This window comes from Macaca thibetana, chromosome 14 (genome assembly GCF_024542745.1).
Source record: "Macaca thibetana thibetana isolate TM-01 chromosome 14, ASM2454274v1, whole genome shotgun sequence".
NCBI classification, from domain to species: domain Eukaryota; kingdom Metazoa; phylum Chordata; class Mammalia; order Primates; family Cercopithecidae; genus Macaca; species Macaca thibetana.
In genome coordinates, this window is record NC_065591.1 from 52,132,500 (window position 1) to 52,150,419 (window position 17,920).

A 17,920-nucleotide genomic window follows, 5' to 3' on the forward strand; every position below is an offset into this window, starting at 1 on the left:
AATGTGGCACATATACACCATGCAGCCACAAAAAAAGATGAGTTCATGTCCTTTGTAGGGACATGAATGCAGCTGGAAACCATCATTCTCAGCAAACTATCGCAAGAACAGAAAACCAAACACCACATGTTCTCACTCATAGGTGGGAACTGAACAATGAGAACACTTGGACACAGGAAGGGGAACATCACACACTGAGGCCTGTTGTGGGGAGGGGGGATCGGGGAGGGATAGCATCAGGAGACATACCTAATGTAAATGACGAGTTAATGGGTGCAGCACACCAACATGGCACATATATACATATGTAACAAACCTGCACGTTGTGCACATGTACCCTAGAACTTAGAGTATAATAATAAAAAAAAAAGTAATTCACACTCATTGTTGAAAAATAGGAAACTACAGAGAAGGAGATGAGAATAAAAGTCACCTAAGTCACCTCTAATTCCATGAGGTGAGAACCACTATTAATATTTCGGTGCATTTTCCTCCATCCAAGCATGAGATTTTAAAAGAGTTTAGAGCACACTGTGAATACAATTTCAATTCTTGTTTTTTTCCAGTAAAGTCCATCTAAAAACACTCCACAGAGTTCCAAGAAAGAAGCGCTTTCCTTAGCAAATAAACAATTTAAGTAACAAAATGAATAATACAAACCCTTCATGAAGTTAAAAGAAAAAGAAACAAGACTAATTATTCCACTGAGCCCCCTTTTTCCTACCAAAAGGGAAAAAAAATCACTAATATTAGGCCCAGAAGATAGAAACATCAAGCCCTTTTTTGTATCCTCTTATTTATGTTACATTTTCTATTAATACATATTGTTTTGAACAAGCCACACATTTTTTCCAAATCAACAGAAGCATTTTATAACTGCATCTTATTATTTTGAAGCAAGAAATCAAGTTTTGGTGGCCTTGGGAAGGTTTCATCTTCTAACCTGCCCATGGACCAAATCATTTAAAAATGACTAGTTCACATCGAGTTCTGTTGCACTCAGTTACCTACACAGAGGAATGAGCAAATGGCCTTGCCAAGGACATACTACATGTCATGTGCTACCCAGTAAGGAGTTGCAGGCATCTGCCCATGTGATTATTGGGGACCTGGTTTTACACACATGTCCAAGGCCTTGGCCAGTGGAGAGCAGAAACTTTCTGCCTGGTAGAGAAGACTGTCCAGGATTAAGATCTCCTTAGTATAATGCATTTTCCCTAACTCTTTTAATAGTTCACACTTCAACAAATACACCCCTGGCAGGCCCTGGGCTGGGCAGACACTGTGTACATCTCCATGGGGCTGCAGTCTACACAGTACTTCCTCACCCTGTGGTCTCACACTAAGCCTGGGAGGCAGGAAAGGCCATCACCGTTATTGCCATTATCTAAACAATAAAGTAAATATTTTTGGGAGTATTTTGCCCCAGGTTACGAAGTAAAAGGGCTGGACTCAAACCTAGGTCTTCTGACTCCTAGTCTAAGTGCTCTTTCTACTGATTCGGTTACATTGGTGAATCTCCTTTTACTGACAACCTAACGTCTTTTGGGTAATTCATATTCCCTTCCATGCTTGGGTGCCCCCCACTGCTTAGTTTCAGAGCCAAGAGCTGCCCTGACCTCTAGATGGCTGCACATGCCCTGGTTTCTGTGTGCCTGCTTAGATTCTCACCCCTGACTCAGGCATCTTCCCAACTCTACTGACAACAGCTTCAAATTCTACTTATCCCTTCCATTGCCATCACAACGCAGCAGACTGCTAGTTCTCCTCATTCATTCCCCTCACCACCCATAAAAACAGAGATTTTGCTAGACTCACGGCTTCCCAACTAAACATATCTCCCAGTCTTCTTTGCAACTATATGTAGTTGCAAGTTCTGGCCATTGGAAAAAGAGAATGTGCGGCTCCCGGGTCTTCCCTTTAAAAATGACTGGATGTGTGCCCCCTTGGTTCCTTCCTCTGGGAGATGGTAAGTTTTTACCTTCAGCCATCAAATGGAAGCCATATGTTAAACATACTAGGACTGGACCACTATCTACTCGGGACTAGCACATGAGAGAGAAAACTTCTACCTGGTTTCAGCCATTGTGCCTGTGGGTCTCTTTAACAGAGGGACTTACCTGGTATCCCAACTAAGACAAGAAGCTAGAGTGAGACCAGGTCTCCATTCTTCTAGCAAAGCCCCTTGCCACCAATTAAATACTTTAAAGGGGTGAAAAAAAGTGTTCCATTCAGTTTTCTTTCGTGGAAAACTTTTAAAATATGAGATTACCAGGATCTCAAAGACAATTTATGCTTAGGTCACAGGAAAAACTGAGAGGACCCAGAAAAGCAAATCAGCCTCCAGCAGAAATAGTAGGGGAGAGAGCTCTAAGTGACAACCACAACCAGTGCTCTTCTTTCAGCAGTTCACTCCATTCCTAGGAAAGGCACTGAAAGCTGAAATGATGCAAGCCAAGGCTAATGTCTCCATGGAAACTGTTACAATTGAAGCTTGTGTTCCTGACCAAGAACTCAATGGTCAACTTTTTCAAGAAATAATATAAACTCCATGTTTTATCATCTATTAAAGCCTTGAGATTTTTAAAGCTGTTGTACCAATGATATCCCACAAAAGATATGTGTGTATTCTGTACCATACAAAGTGAGTACACATCAATTAAATCTAACACAACAACCAATCATGTGACCTTTTATTGACTCTGATTCAGTAACACTGTATACCACAAAGAAGTTCACTTTAATAATCCCTGCTGACTTCTAAATACAGTGAATCAGAACATTTAAGAACTTCAATAGAGAAAGCAAAGATGAAACTTGAATGGAGAGTGAATTAAGTCACAAAGCTGCCTCCGCCACTGACCAGTTGTAGAACCCTGGACAGTTGCTTAAATTCTAAGCAATTTCCCAGTCCACAAGAGGAAATGTCATAACACCTGTCTCATAGGGTTGTGATGATGACCAAACACGACATTGTATGTAAAAACTACTTGTGAATTACACAGGAATGTTCTATGGTATTGTTATCAGAATCACAGCACTTGGAAAGGCTTTTATGGGGTGACTTTGATGAACATCTTCACGAAAACTTTAAGCAGAACACACGCTACCAGCCACTCTTCGAAAAACTGACCTAGAGAAATTTCTTTTGCTGTCTTTAAAATTCACCCACACGCACTAGCTGGCAAGAGCTCGTCTTTCTGCTGCATTCACCACTGGCATCCATTTGCTCATCAGCCGGAGTATCAGGAGGACGTCCGTCACAAACTATGAAGAAAAAAGAGCTGTGCTGAGCTGAGCCTCTGTGTGGCAACCAGTCCATCAACCAAAAACACAATCAGAAACCTCAAAACCAGAGACAAGAAGTATTTTGAGGTACCAGGAAAAGACAGAAAGGAGAATATAGCAGTTACGCATCCAGGCACTGGAGTGAGACTGTTTTGAGTTTGAATCATGGCTTTTGCACTTAGCATGTATCATCTGAAGCGCCTTTGAGTTTCAGTCTCTCTAACTAGAAAACAGGACCACTTAGCACAATTGTTGGCATACGGTAAGTAGTCAAAGGTTGGACACTAATATTAATAATAACGATAATAATAATAATAAATATACTTGTAATGCTGGCAGAAATTAGGTTTGGCAGATCTCCAGTCAGGCTTTGCTGCCAGGTATTACCTGGACAGCATGCTGGCTCAGTCATGAGTTCCCCCAGGCTAATCAAGGTTCCTCTGGATCACTGCCTAATGCCCCAGGATAGGTGAAACATCCAAGAATGACAGACTGGCCAGCTGGCTAGATTCTGACACTTGTTTTTCTGGTTCACAGCTGCCTGTCACTATCCTGAAAGGTGTTTGCAGATAAGATTCACATGGCTATCCATGCCTAACTTTTCCATTCATGCCCAGGCTTATGGGGTGAAACATAATCATCTTTAAAACATGGCCCTATCCCAAAGGATATGAACAGACACTTCTCAAAAGAAGACATTTATGCAGCCAAAAGACACATGAAAAAATGTTCATCATCACTGGCCATCAAAGAAATGCAAATCAAAACCACAATGAGATACCATCTCACACCAGTTAGAATAGCAATCATTAAAAAGTCAGGAAACAACAGATGCTGGAGAGGATGTGGAGAAATAGGAACACTTTTACACTGTTGGTGGGAGTGTAAACTAGTTCAACCATGGTGGAAGACAGTGTGGAGATTCCTCAAGGATCTAGAACTAGAAATAACATTTGACCTAGCGATTTCATTACTGGGTATATATCCAAAAGATTATAAATTATGCTACTATAAAGACACAGGCATATGTATGTTTATTGCGGCACTATTCACAATAGCGAAGACTTGGAACCAACCCAGATGTCCATCAGTGACAGACTGGATTAAGAAAATGTGGTACATATGCAACATGGAATACTATGCAGCCATAAAAAAGGATGAGTTCATGTTCTTTGCAGGGACATGGATGCAGCTGGAAACCATCATTCTCCACAAACTATCACAAGGACAGAAAACCAAACACCTCATGTTCTCACTCACAGGTGGGAACTGAACAATGAGATCACTTGGACACAGGGCGGGAAATATCACACCCTGGGGCCTGTCAGGGGGTGGGGGGCTGGGAGAGGGCTAGCATTAGGAGATATACCTAATGTAAATGACAAGTTAATGGGTGCAGCAAACTAACATGGCACATGTATACCTATGTAACAAACCTGCACATTGTGCACACGTACTCTAGAATTTAAAGTATAATAAAAACAAAACAAAACAAAACAAACAAACAAACAAAAACCTTGGCCCTATCCAACAAAATAGTGCACATCAGCACCCACCTGGTGGACAGCGCCAGATCCCTAAACACGCCCTGGAAGTAGGGGAACTTTTTCTGGTTCTCCTAGGCTATTCCTGTAAGGGCCACTACGTCTTCACTATTTATTAAAACTGCACTGCTGCTCCCTGCAGCCAGGAAGCAACTTTACAGCTTCAAAATGTCTATTCTTTCCTTAGCTCACACAAGCATCACACATACACTGAAAAAGGCTCAACAAGAATCGTTATACCTGTTCCACAGATAAGGAGTCAGGCTCAGTTTGAGACATTAAGTGATTTTCTTTGGCTATATGGTGATTAAGCAGCAGAAGCAGCCTAAAATGCAGGTTATCCGACTCCTCCTAATCTGGTGCTCTTTCCAGAAAATGTGGACATTTGTTTTACAACATTCGACTTCCATAATGGCACTTTCTGTCTGGAGAATTCATTAACTAAGATATCTTGGTCACAGTGCAGTGCAGAGTCACACACTTGAAAGCCACTCACACAGGCAGATGTTCACCGCACTCTAGAAATCTAAAGGGTGACTGATAACAGCCATGCTAATTAACATAATTGACAATTAATTCCCAGTTCTGGCTTCCTCTCTCTCCTGCCTGGATTAATCTAGCAGTCTCCTGTCAGGTCTCTGCTGCATTTAGTCCTTCATTGCTCCAATCCAACTGGAACACGAACACTGGATTGATGCTTTAGGGAGAAATATTTCATGTCACTAAAATCATGATCATAATAAAACAACTCCAGTGGTTCTCCAATGCCTACCAATCTCTGACTCACTAGGCAAACTCCAACTTGCCACTTAACCTCACTGAGTTTCCTCAACTGCAAAATGAAAGAGTGGGTTAAATAGAGCCTTGCCCATTTCCAGCTCATGACTCTAAAACCCCCAATCTCAGTATCCACTACAAAAAAAAAGAAAAAGAAAAAGAAAGTCCCCAATCAAGCCCAAATCCTGAATCTAGAGACTGCTGGGAGAAAGCCAAGTCCAGTGCCAGTGTTCCAGAGCTCCCATGGCCTTATTTTAAGCCTGGATCTACCACTTACCAGCTGTCACTTTAGGCAAGTCACTAGATGTCTAAAATGGCTTCAGGTTTGGGCCTTCAGTGATCTTCCAAACTTAAATTCCCACCATTATTTAAGAACCTTCCGTTTTAGGCAAGTCTGTGTACATGAATGCAAACTGGTCCATTCTTACTTCTGTTAATTATGCTATGTTTCCACCCAGCCACTTCCTGGGAATACCTGTCCTCCCCTTGTCTGTGAATCGAAATCCTACCATCCTTAAAGGTAAAAGCCTGACCTGTTCTATGAAGCCTCCTCCCTTCTACAATGCTCACAAACATCTTCCACAAAGCAAAGAAACTGCAGGCTCCTTGGTCACAACAATTTCTGCTCTTCCTTTGGACTAGCAACATTCTTGGCATATAGGCTTACAGATATTTGTTGACTAAATAAATAAATGTGTAGTACTATGCCCGAATAAATATGAACAAGTGTTCTTTTAGTTAATGTGGCTCAGCTATAGATTTGCTGCAGCCTGGAGCCAACTGAAGTTAACAGAAGATGAACATCAGCAGGGCAAGGACAACCATCAGCAGTAAAAGACACTGATATCCGACCAACCTGAAGAATAAGAAAAACACAGATGTCAAAAAGAAATGGTAACCTAAACACCAAAGTATTTTGCAAGATCAACCTCATAAGCCTATACTGTTAGAGAGTGGAGGAAATTAGAGGTTTATCCAAAGCTGAATTCACTTTTTGAATAAATAAACAAGTATTTATTGAGAGACTTTCTTGTACAGACACTGTTTTCATTGCTGGGGATATGGCAGAGAACAAAAGAGATGACATTGCTGCTGGTATTCCAGCATCCAAGAAGGTAGGCTAGGTATAACACCACCCTCTAGCTCCAAGGTGAAGTCCACGAAGCAACAGCTTCTTGTACCAACTGCTTGCTATGCCTTCAAGTAAGGAAAAAAAGGAACACACCATTCACGACTGACCAAATAGAGGCAGTGCTAAAAGTGCTCTGTCACTCCCTATGAGGCATTCCTCACCCTAGAATGCACTGGGGAAGTTTGCAGCACGGCACTCTGCGCCTAAGTCACTTGAACACTGCCAATTGAGCCCTGCCACTAGCGTCACTTAAATATCAAACCTCTCAAATGGCAAATGTGGCTCATGATGTCAAAAACAAAACTCAGAGGTGGGAAGGGAGGGTGGTAGTTGGTTAAAAGATCAGGTACTTTTCACCACTGCAAAACCTTAGGTTCCTTTCTTCTTTGGAGCAAAAACCTCTTCTATCCTCTAAAACCTTGAAAAAAAATTTTTCTTCCAGCAGGGTACTGAAAATAGCTTTGCATTTAACATTTAAAGTTGTTTTTGATCCCACACTCTTTCAGCCCTGCTCTCTCCTGCAAACTCATTCCATTCCCTAAGGGCACTTATAAGTATATTTTATAAGCAGGCAAGCCAGAGTCACCATTTTTATCCCTAAGAGTTAAACAGAAAAAACAATTTACATAATTATATGGAAGATAAGTTGGCCAAGAACACAGAAATCTTATCTGGACCAAAAGTTCTGGGACAAAATTTCTTTCAACTCATCAAGAAAGATAGCAGATCAAAATCAAGGTTCCTACTGAGAATGTCACTGCAGAGCTCTACACATGGGAACTGCTGGAGTTCCTCATTGCTGAGTGCCATATACTTCTTCAAGAAGAAATCAGAGGCAGCCATTTGAGGGCAGGTTTGAACAATGAAGTATATCTATTTTCCCCTGCTATGGTGAGAAAACAACAGGATTTTACAGTCAAAAAGCACCTGAGAAATCACAGTTCAAAGGGGATAACTTACTCGAAGTTATACTCAGCCAGTCAGTGGCTGGGCCAAGACTGGAGCCCAGGCCTCTCCCAGCATTCAGTCCAGGGTTTTCCCTACTCTCTGCACTACTGTCAAATTTATAACACATGAAACCAAATCTTAGAGATATAGAGGTAAAACATCCCTTCTATAAAAGTTTAACAGACTGAAACTATAGTAGGAGAAGTGACTGAGGTAAATGGGTCCTATGAACGCTAGCAGCAAATCAGGCACAATGCTACTGAGAGGAGGGTCTAGCAGCAGAGGGCTTGGCGACTGCTGATACTAACCAGTATGTTTTCAGCTACAGTCACCACTAAATAGCTTTTGTGGGCTCGCCTAGGAACTAAACCACTATTTAGTTCATTTTTTCCTATAGAAAAATTTATCCCAAGTTTCCATCTAGTGCCTTACAAATAAACTTTTGGAACAAAACCTGTTTTTAAGATGGCTGTGCACATGAAGCAGAGTTCTGAGGTCTAAAGTTCTGCACTAAACACAATTAAAGCAGTAATATTTGGTGAAACATGCTAGGAGTGCATTTATAAGAAAACCCTTCAAACTCTTAATTTGTTTATATGCAATATAATGTTTTATTAAAAGCCTTCCAAGCAGGGTATGGTAAATTACTATTTTATAATATATAACCAAGGACAAATGCTATAATTCTGTATGCAAGTATTTACAAGGCCTTTCTAACCCTGGACTCAGGGTTAAAGGGAGTATAAACGAGGCAGAAAACATGTGTACACAAGCGGTTCATAATTGAGTCACACTAGCCTTTACTTTCCTCAAAGATATCAAGCACCTTTCAACCTCAGGGCCTTTACACATGGTGTTCTCTCTTCCTGGGATACTTCCCCCAGATCTTTCTGGAGCTGAGCTCAAACGTCACCTCATCAGAGAGGTCTCCCCTGTGATCCAGATAAGGCACCCTCCCTCCCACCATACCTCATCACTACTGCTTTACTCTATTTGCTTGCCATCCTAGCACTCCCAGCACTTGTCACAGCAAAGCATGAACGTGTTTCATTATTAATCATCTGCCTCCTCCTCCTGGCCCCTTGTTTTGTTCACTGCTGTATCCTCAGTGCCCAGAACAGTGCTATGCATCCAATAAACTTCACAGACAGAGTAACTGAGTGAAACTGGAGAGTTGGAAGTAAGCACAGATAATTAGCCATGAAACAATTTAAAAATGAGAGAACTGGCCATCCTGATTTGGTATGATATGGTAATTTGCTCATTATGACATACCCTTGCTTCTGAATGAATAAATGGCTGGTAATTAAGAGTAAAAAGGAGAACACACATAAAGGGAACAAATGTCATCAGAGGTACTTCACAGAGAAGTGAGATCCAAGGCAGGCAGGGGCAAGGAAGAGAGGCCTCAAGGGAACAACTTAAGCAACGACCCATCCAGCCAGAGGGAGAGTGTGAAATCAGGAGGCCTAGGGAGGACAGCGGAGAGGCAAGGAGAACTGAACCTCGGGTACAGGGCTGTGGCTGGGAATGGAGGTTGGGTGGGGAAGCAGGGTTGCAGAGGAGGAACAGGACTAGACCCTGGAGAGCCTGGAAGACTGGACACAGGGGTGTCACCTGCATGCCACTGGCAACAGGGCTGTTCTTAGCAGGCAAAGCTGGCCTGTCATGTGGGAAGACTGAAAGGAGGTAAGCAGAGCAGAAAACTAGTCAGAAGATGACCTGGGTGGTCTAAGTATGAGGGGGCAAAAAGAGCTTCTTTCCTCTGCTTAGGCATGAGAAAGATACAAGTGAGCAAGATGTGAAGGCATCTCCAACCCCCCGCCAAAAAAAAAAAGACAATTTCCAGAGCATCTCACAGTAGCACACCATGGCAGATTCAGGCCAACTTCCCATCCGTCCTGCTCTTGGTGCACTCAAGAAAGACAGAGCTCAGGATGAGAGCTCTGAGGGCAGGGCACGTCCTTCCATGCCTCCCAAATCTGAGGTTAATTATATTCAGGACGGCCTGTGTTTATTATCTTTTTATTCTTTGAAAAAAAAAAAAAGTGGTATCTAATTTCACTGTGCAGTATATATTTGAACATTATATAACACATTTTTATGTAACAGGTTCTTGACATAAAACAATGTGTCCCTTACTATCTAAATGTATTTGGGGAACAACTGGCATTAAAAACATATATATATATATGCACACACACACACACACACACACACACACACACCCCCAAGGCTGTGGATATACCAAGGTTGTGGACGTTGGTCTTCAGGGAGAAAAGGACAAAGGTGAGAGACCTTTGAAAAGGTCCCCTCCTTGGTGAGGAGCTCTGCAGATGGCTAGATGAGGCTAGGAGGTGGGGTTAGTGAGTTATGTTAAAAGGTTCATCTCACACAAGGAGCTGCCTGGGGAGGAGCTGGCTAAGCCACAGGGGGCCTGGGTCAGAGCAACACTGCAGAGAAGGCAGGAGGAGGCCAGAGACAGCCAGGCACAACAGAATGTGAGGAGAATGCTCACAAGCCCTTGGAGCTGCTGCTCAGGTAGCATCCAGGTCCGCGTCCCTTATGCGGAGGGTTTCAGCCGGTCCTGCTCTAAAAGAGGCTCATACCACGTTTGTCAACAACAACACTGATTCCCAATTGCTGTCGGCCTACTAGGCTCCTGGCATGGTGCAGCTGAGTGACGTAAGGGATGTAACGGGGTGTTTCCTCCCAGTAGGCATCTACTAGGGTGTTACAGGGCAGACTCTGGAGTCCACCGGCACAAATCCTGCCCCAAGCCATAACAGCTGAGTGACCTTGGACAGTTTATAAAACCACCTCATTTGTAAAGTAAGGATAATAGTACCTGCCTCATGGAGTTGTTATGGGGTCTAAATGAGTTAATAAGCAGAGGTGACTCACATATGTGCTGGTATATAGAAAGTGTTCAATAAATGTTAGCTATTACCATAATAATTGTTATTCCTATTTTGCACTCAGAGAAGCTAACTGACTTGCCCAGGTCACACATTTCAAACAGTGGTTGAAGGAATAATTACAAGCCAATGCTTCATTCAGTACATGCACAAAACTCAGTGGGTAGAGCATTAGCCAAATATTAAGTTAGGCAGACCAGCCATCCTTTCTTTAACCAGGCTAGATAAAAATTAGTTTACACTATTTAAAAGGACAGCACGTACTAAGGTAAAAACCATACTCCATTACATGCCAGTACTCAACGTTCCCCTGTAGCGAAGATGACTAAACCTTATCGAATCTTATCTCCCCCTGAGGTTAAGTCCCCAATTCAAACCCTCCTTCCACGCAGACCTAAGTACTCACGGCCTTGTCCACTTATGGCCCTGTTGCACCCCTTGTCAATGCTTTTTCCAATGCTTTAACTCATTTAATCCACACCTCAACTCTTTGATGTAGGGGCTACTATGATCCCAGTTTCACAGATGAGGACACCAAGGCATAGAGAGCAAAAGAAACTTGACCACAAGTCACAAAGCCAGTAGGGAATACTTAGGATGTGAAATCTGGCTCCAGAGTCTGTATGCTAAACTACCCAACCAAACTGCCTTTTAGGACAGCTTGGGGAATGAAGGGATGTAGGCTCCAGTGTGTCATGAGGACTCATTGTGACAGTGCTTGCAAGCAGTCTGCAAACCCGTAACTCCAAGGCCACAAATGCAGGTTACAGGTTGCCATTAATGTCCACAATGGCCTTGCTAGCAGAACACAGGAGACACAGGTCAGGGCTAAAGAGGGGACCCCGGGCCATGGATGGTATGAATAGCAGAAGCTAGGACAGACATTTATCTTTACAGGGGTGCAAGAAGAGAATCAAGAAACCAGCATGACCCAAAGGCTGAGGGAGGAAAGGATTTCAAGGGACAAAAAAACAAGTGAGGTAACAGCTTCAAAGGGGCTGAGCACAGTGGCTCATGCCTATAATCCCAGCACTTTGGGAGGTTGGTGCGGGTGGGCCACCTGAGCCCAGGAGTTTGAGACCAGCCTGGGCAACATGGTGAAACTCCCATCTCTAATAAAAATACAAAAATTAGCCAGGTGTGGTGGCATGCACCTGTTGTCTCAGCTACTCTGGAGGCTGGGACAGGAGGATCACCTGAGACTTGGGAGGCTGTAGTGAGCCATGGCAGGGCAAGAGTGAGACCCTTTAAAAAAAAATACTGCAAAGGGGCCAAGAACAACCACTCAGGAATAAGGATGGGCAGATGGGCCCCAGGAACTCAAGACAAAGTTTTGGAGAAAACTTTGAGAAGAAATATAAAGAAAGGTGGTAGAGAGAGAAGCCAGAGGGCAGGTACTAAGAATGGAGCAGGAGATGGGAGAGTGGGGGAGGCTGGCAGAAGGGAGGAAAGAGAGAGGCATACGAACCTGGGGTACCAAGTAAAGACACATGTAAATTGCCTGGCACACAGCAGGCTCGCCACAAGTGTGTTTCTGCCTCTTCCATCCTTCCTCTCCTAAATCAAGCCTAAGGTTTTCAGGGTGGGGAGGGGGAGACTAAGGACAAACAGCACAAATAATATTCTAGTGACAGGACCCGGGCAGAGGTGAGAAGGAATGGCAGCTGGCACAAAGGAAAGGCTTCCTGTGTGCCAGGCATTTTACATGCACCATCTCCCTTAATCCTCACACAGACTCAATGAGGCAGGCACTGCCATTACACCAAGAGGAGAAGCCTGAGGTCAAAGGAGTCAAGCACACATCCAAGGCCACACAGCCCAAACCTGAGTCATAGATTCTTCCGCCACCTAAGCCCAGGCACTTGCCCATGGTGAGAGGCCAAGAAAAGGAACAGAGGAGGGGTCCACTTGCTTTCTCTGAACTGGGAGGAGAGGAGGGGATGATGGGGATAGAGACAGGACATTTTGGGCAGGAAGCAAGAGATGCTGAGGGGGGTTGGGTCAGAGCAGGTCTTATTTCATGAAGGAGAAGAAAATACAGGGTGGGTATTTGGGATAAATCTGAGTCTTGTGATAAGGTGACAATGAAAAAAGACTGTGGAGAAGGATAACATGCCTGTGTCCCTAGTTCCCAACTAAACCTCAAGGTCTAGAAAGAATATTTTACTTCCCTGCAAATAACTACTTTAGTTATCACGATGCTTCCTAAAATCACTACATGTAATCAGGGGGCTGAAGCTGTTTATTCAATATTGACTTTGTCCTACCACAGTGAGAGTTGATGATGAAATCACAAAGAAAGCTCAGATATATTATAACCCTAACACCAAAGAGAGATATTAACTATCTAGTTTTTACCTTTTCATATGCAATTTTGTTAATACAGCCAAATCTTTCTATGGTGCTTGTCCATCTTTTAGCATATAAATTCCACAGAGATTATTGTGTGAAGGGATAAATCTGAAAACACGGCCACTTCCTTTTCCTGCCCTGTGGCATGCAAACCTCTTCTGCAAATAGCAGACAAACTCGTGAGTAGTCATCGTTTTATAAATCATTTGAAATGGATCCTTTAAAACACCATCTATTTATCTGCTTAACCTTCTTATGAAAATAGGGCTTCAGCTCAGATATTCTGGAGGTGCCAGGAGGTAAATACCAACCTGAATTCAGATGTATTAAATATTTAGAGACTTACAGAACTTTACAGCAGAGGAACCTTTGAGATCACCTAATTCAACTGTCTTACTTTCCATCAGAGGCAAACACAACCCAGAAAAATTTAATAACTTTTAATAAATTTAATAACTGGAAAGGCCATGAGAGCCCAAGCCTAAACTAGAACCAGGATGTCCAGCTTCTAACTCCCTTAGTGCTTTTGTACGAGACCTGTTTTTTCTTCAGAGGGTAGAATAAAGAACAAATTTAACTACAGTTTTAACTTATTGCTATCATTCACTGGCTACGCCTACAATCAAAACCAAAACGCTTCTACAGACCCAGCTTCAGATGATACAGGCAATTTCAAATCCTGTCCAGGAAATTTCCAAACGTTCTAAATATGTTCTATAAGCGGTTTTAAAGACTTATCAATAAAGTGATCTGAGTAACAAAACATGGACTGAAAGATCGAATTTTGTATTTTCAAAAAAATTTTGGAATTCCTTTGATATGGAAATCAAATATAACAGCGGCGATTTTTTTTTAAGTCTTGCAAGCACAGAGAGCATGATATTATTCAAAACTGCTCAAGAGCAGCAATGATTATTTTAAGCTTATGATTCAACGGGTACATTAATTAAAGACACCACCAACCCAAATTGACAGATCTTGATATCAATGAGTCCAGAAGAATTAAAATAATAGTCATATAAAAATAGATTAAAGAGGTGAACAACAGCATATGTCAGAAGGACAAATGACAAGCAAGCAGGTGTCGTGGGAAAGGAATGCATCTAAGGAGCAGCTTTTGTGGATTTTTAATAAAACGACGATGCTGGAAATACGGGTATACGGGTAGTGTCAAGAAAAGCTTGTTCACAAATACGGAATCTGATTTTTGGAAGCTGGGTGAGAAAACTTGGCTAATAATTCTTTACTGAAGAGTAGCGGTGGAAGAAGGGAGAAGAGACCGCAAGCGCCAAAGCGCCAAAACAACGCTAGGTGACCGGGAAGAGGCCGAGGCGGAGAGGGGAGAGGGGTCAGGAGGTGCGGGGTGCGCGGCGGCAGCGGCTCTCTCACCGGCCGGCGAGAACTTGACAGCAGGCGCCGGTGTCCAGCACACCCCTTCCCTCCCCAGCTCCTGCCGGGCGACACCTGCGCTCACCCCGCAGCCGGCTCTCGCGACCCCTCGGGGTGGCTGACATACACCCCACAAGGTCGACGTTCACCACTACCTTCCTCGTCTTCTTCCAAGCAAACGGGGAGCTCTCTGGGACGTCAACGCCCGGCAATAGCCAAGCGGGAACCTTTTCTTCCCTGACATCTGTCAAACTCGGAGCTGGAGCCAGCCTCGCTGCGCCCTCCCCGGAGCTCTGGGGCTCCAAGGCCGGCCCGCACCCGGGCTCCGGGCGACATCCCCACGCCGAAGCGCACCTGCCAGCAGACCCACGGGGCATCCTTGCGGGCCGCCCAGGACCTGGACCGCACAGGCCCCACGAAAGTTCGCAGGCTGGGGTCGGCCCCGTGCCGGCCGGGGATTCCCGGGTGCAGCGCCAGCCCTGGCTACAGGGCCGAAGGGGCGGGCGGACTTGGACTCCCCAAGCCCGACGGAGACGCCCTCTCCGCCCCCACCCAGCCTCGCGGGCTCCCGAAAGGGAAGTGAAGCGGAGAGGAAGGGCAGACGCGGCACGGTTCGCCCAACGCCCTTGGGGGGCAGCCGCCAGGGATGGTCCCCTCGGGGATCCCCGAAGCTCCCGGGGATACATCTACGAGTCCTCCTCAGCCGATTCACTGCCCCCAAGTGCAGAGCTGTCCCTTTAAGAGGCAGCTAGCTGCCCCCTCCCCCCGCCAGGTAGCGATGCCCGCGGAAGGGCGGTGGGTACTCCAGCGGACACTTTCTCGGCCCCTTCAAGGGCTCCTGCGGCACCTCTGCCTGCCCTAGCCCGCAACGGCAGCCCAGGCGAGGAGGATGGGGGCGGACGGGCGCGGCGCCTTTAAGGGGCGCAGCCTCCCCGCGGCCCGGGTGGGGGCAGGGAGCGGTCACGGGCCCTTTAAGGCCGGCAGCGGGCACGTCGGGCAGGGTTCTTCGGCGGCCGGGTTGCCCCCGGGGCGGCGGCAGGGGCGCAGCGCCCGCGAGGGTTCTAACGGCCCCCGACGGGGTGCGCGGGATCGCGCCGCTGGCCGCCGCCGGCCTGACACTCACCGTGGCTCGCCGGGAGCGCCCGCGCCCGCGCCCGCACTCGGATCCCGCGGCGGCGGCGGCGGTGAGTCCGGCGCGGGTAAACAGGCACCTCCGTCCCTGACCTACTTTCTGCCTTCCCTAAATGTCGCACCACTAACCTACTTTCCGACCAATCCGCTCCCCGCCGGCCCAGGCCCGGCCCCCCGCCCACCAATCGCTGTGCCCAACCCCCCTTCCCCGCCCACCAATGGAGGAGCCGCGGAGCCCGGATACCTGCCTCTTCCCGCCAGCCAATCCGAGCGCCCGAAGGGAGCCGGTCCCGGCGGCCGCCACCAGCCAATCCGCGCGCGGCTCGGCAGCCCGCTGGCCAGTTGTGTGGCGGCTAGAGAGGCCGCGGACCAATGGCGAGGCGGCGGGGGCCGGTTTACCTGCTACTTTCCTGCCACCAATCATTTGGCGCACAGGAGCGCACGCCCCGAGGAGAAGACCAATCTGCGCGCGCTCCCTGGGTTTCCTCGCCCCTGCCCTCTCCCTTTCCCCTCAGGTCTCCCACTAACCGCGGCCACTGCGGTGCCCACGCCGCGCTCCTCGGGGTCGCCGGGGATGTCCCTCTTCTCTGGGTCCCCTGCCGGCTGGCGTCTGGCCGTCTGCCCTCACCCCTCCTCCTTCTCCTCCACTCGGGGCATTGCGACGAAAAGCAGCAGTTCCTGACTCCCCTCCCTCCAGCTCCATCTAGGAAACCAATTTTAGGAACATTGAGTGCCAGACCCTTCCTAAAACCCCTGGTGTGCCCAAGTCTAAACTAGAGAACGAATACTCAGTATTTCTAGAAGGTATTTCCACCCCGAGGACTGCAAGTGTTCTCACGTTCTTTGCGTTCGTCATGACCTCCAAGTGTCCCACTGGAGCTGTCATTCCCGTAGTTCCAAAGAGAATACTCGAGCGTGGAGCGATTCCATTGCCATTTCCTTCCAGTAGCCAGGTTTTGACCACTTGCTGAGGGGTAGACACCAGCCCTGCGGCAGCGCTCTCTGCTGCGAAAAGCTGTCTACGGAGCGAGACGGAAGGAAACAGAGAAAATAAAAATTTGATAACGACATGCAACTCGGTTCCTGAGAGGACAGAGACACTGACTTATTTTTGCATCCCAGGCACTTTGTAGAGGGCCTTTAGCACAAAGAAATCCCGGCTCTTCCAGATGTTAAACTCCCTGAATAGAAGGACAGCGTCTTCTTTTTCGTTATCCATCGTGCCAGCTCTCCTTTAGCGCCTGCTGGGGTAGGGTGGAGTGGTGGGGGCGGGACCGGCACCCAGCAAGTGCACCATAAATATCTGTTGGCTGGATATATGAACAAATGGAATTAAATCAATTGGCCTAATTCTGTTACCCAGACTGGCCCCCCGTGACTCTAGACTTCTAGGCTGATAAGTTCTTTGAATACAGACACTGCGTTTTTTAATCTTTGTAACAGCATTGCCCATCCCCAGCTCATTGACAGGCACGGAGTGCCCAATATGTGCTTGTGGGCTGAATGCTGACTGTTTTCTAGGTCAACCACCTCGGTCGGTAGCTTGCTATTTTTCCTAAGTTTACACGCTGATGGAATCTTATTGCTACTTTGTCTCTGCCCCCATTTCATGAGGAGATCACTCTAGGTAAGTGGGACTTAAGGGAAGCACTTGACAAGATATCGTGGACAAGATGAAGAAATATGGGATGGATGCTAGTATCATTAATTGGGCTAATAACTGGTTAAGTAACCATAACCTAAAGATGCTGATTAATGAGTCCACGTTGACTGAAAGGAAGATTGCAGGGAGTCAGTCAACATTCCAGCAGCACCTACTACATAACAGACACTGTGCTAAGTACTTTCCCCGCATTTTCTCCCTTAATCTTTATAACCACACTGTGGGGAAGCTTTTATTGCCCCATTTTACAGATGAGAAAACTGAAAGTCAGAATTTAGCTAGCTGGCCAAAGGTTACACAGTAGGTGGCAGAACCATGATTCAAACCAGACTTTTTCTTTTTATTTCAAAGCGTCTATACCACACCAGTTACCCTCAGAATGACAGAAGCCTCTCTCCCAGGTCCAGACATCAGAACTTTTATCAGTGGCCTGAAGGAAAATCCAGAAGATTCGCATCACATGTCCAGATGACACAAAGCCAGGAGGGGAAGAGACGCTATTATATAGCACAAACCACATACAATATTGGAGCAGTGGGCTGACTCTAAGGGTAAATGTGGAGTCCCACCCTGTGTGAAGCCAGCCGGAGGCAGAGGTGTCTTAGATGCTTATAGGAGCAAGATAAAGGGTCTTAGGTGACAAAAAATCTGAGTCCACAGTGAATTGTGGCTGCCAAAATAAATAAATGCTCTTAGGCTGCATCAATGGAAGTCTGACATGTAAAGCAAGATAGGTCTTATTGTGCTACCTAGTGTTGGTGAGTACCCACACGAAGTA

At 46.0% G+C, this 17,920-nt stretch overlaps 1 protein-coding gene across 14 annotated transcripts in view; it reads right to left on the reverse strand.

The window, feature by feature from the left end:
- BMAL1 (basic helix-loop-helix ARNT like 1) overlaps positions 1-16,834 on the reverse strand; it is a 110,210-nt gene extending 93,376 nt beyond the window's left edge. For 11 of the 14 annotated variants that reach the window (XM_050758821.1, XM_050758832.1, XM_050758831.1 and 8 more), the window contains exon 1: positions 15,472-15,601. The gene's annotated coding sequence lies outside the window, so the exon portion shown is untranslated. Of the gene's footprint in view, positions 1-3,133; positions 9,627-15,471; positions 15,603-16,317 lie in introns of those variants that run through there. The other 3 variants (XM_050758825.1, XM_050758827.1, XM_050758824.1) reach the window with 3 other exon arrangements.
- Positions 16,835-17,920: the final 1,086 nt, after the last annotated feature.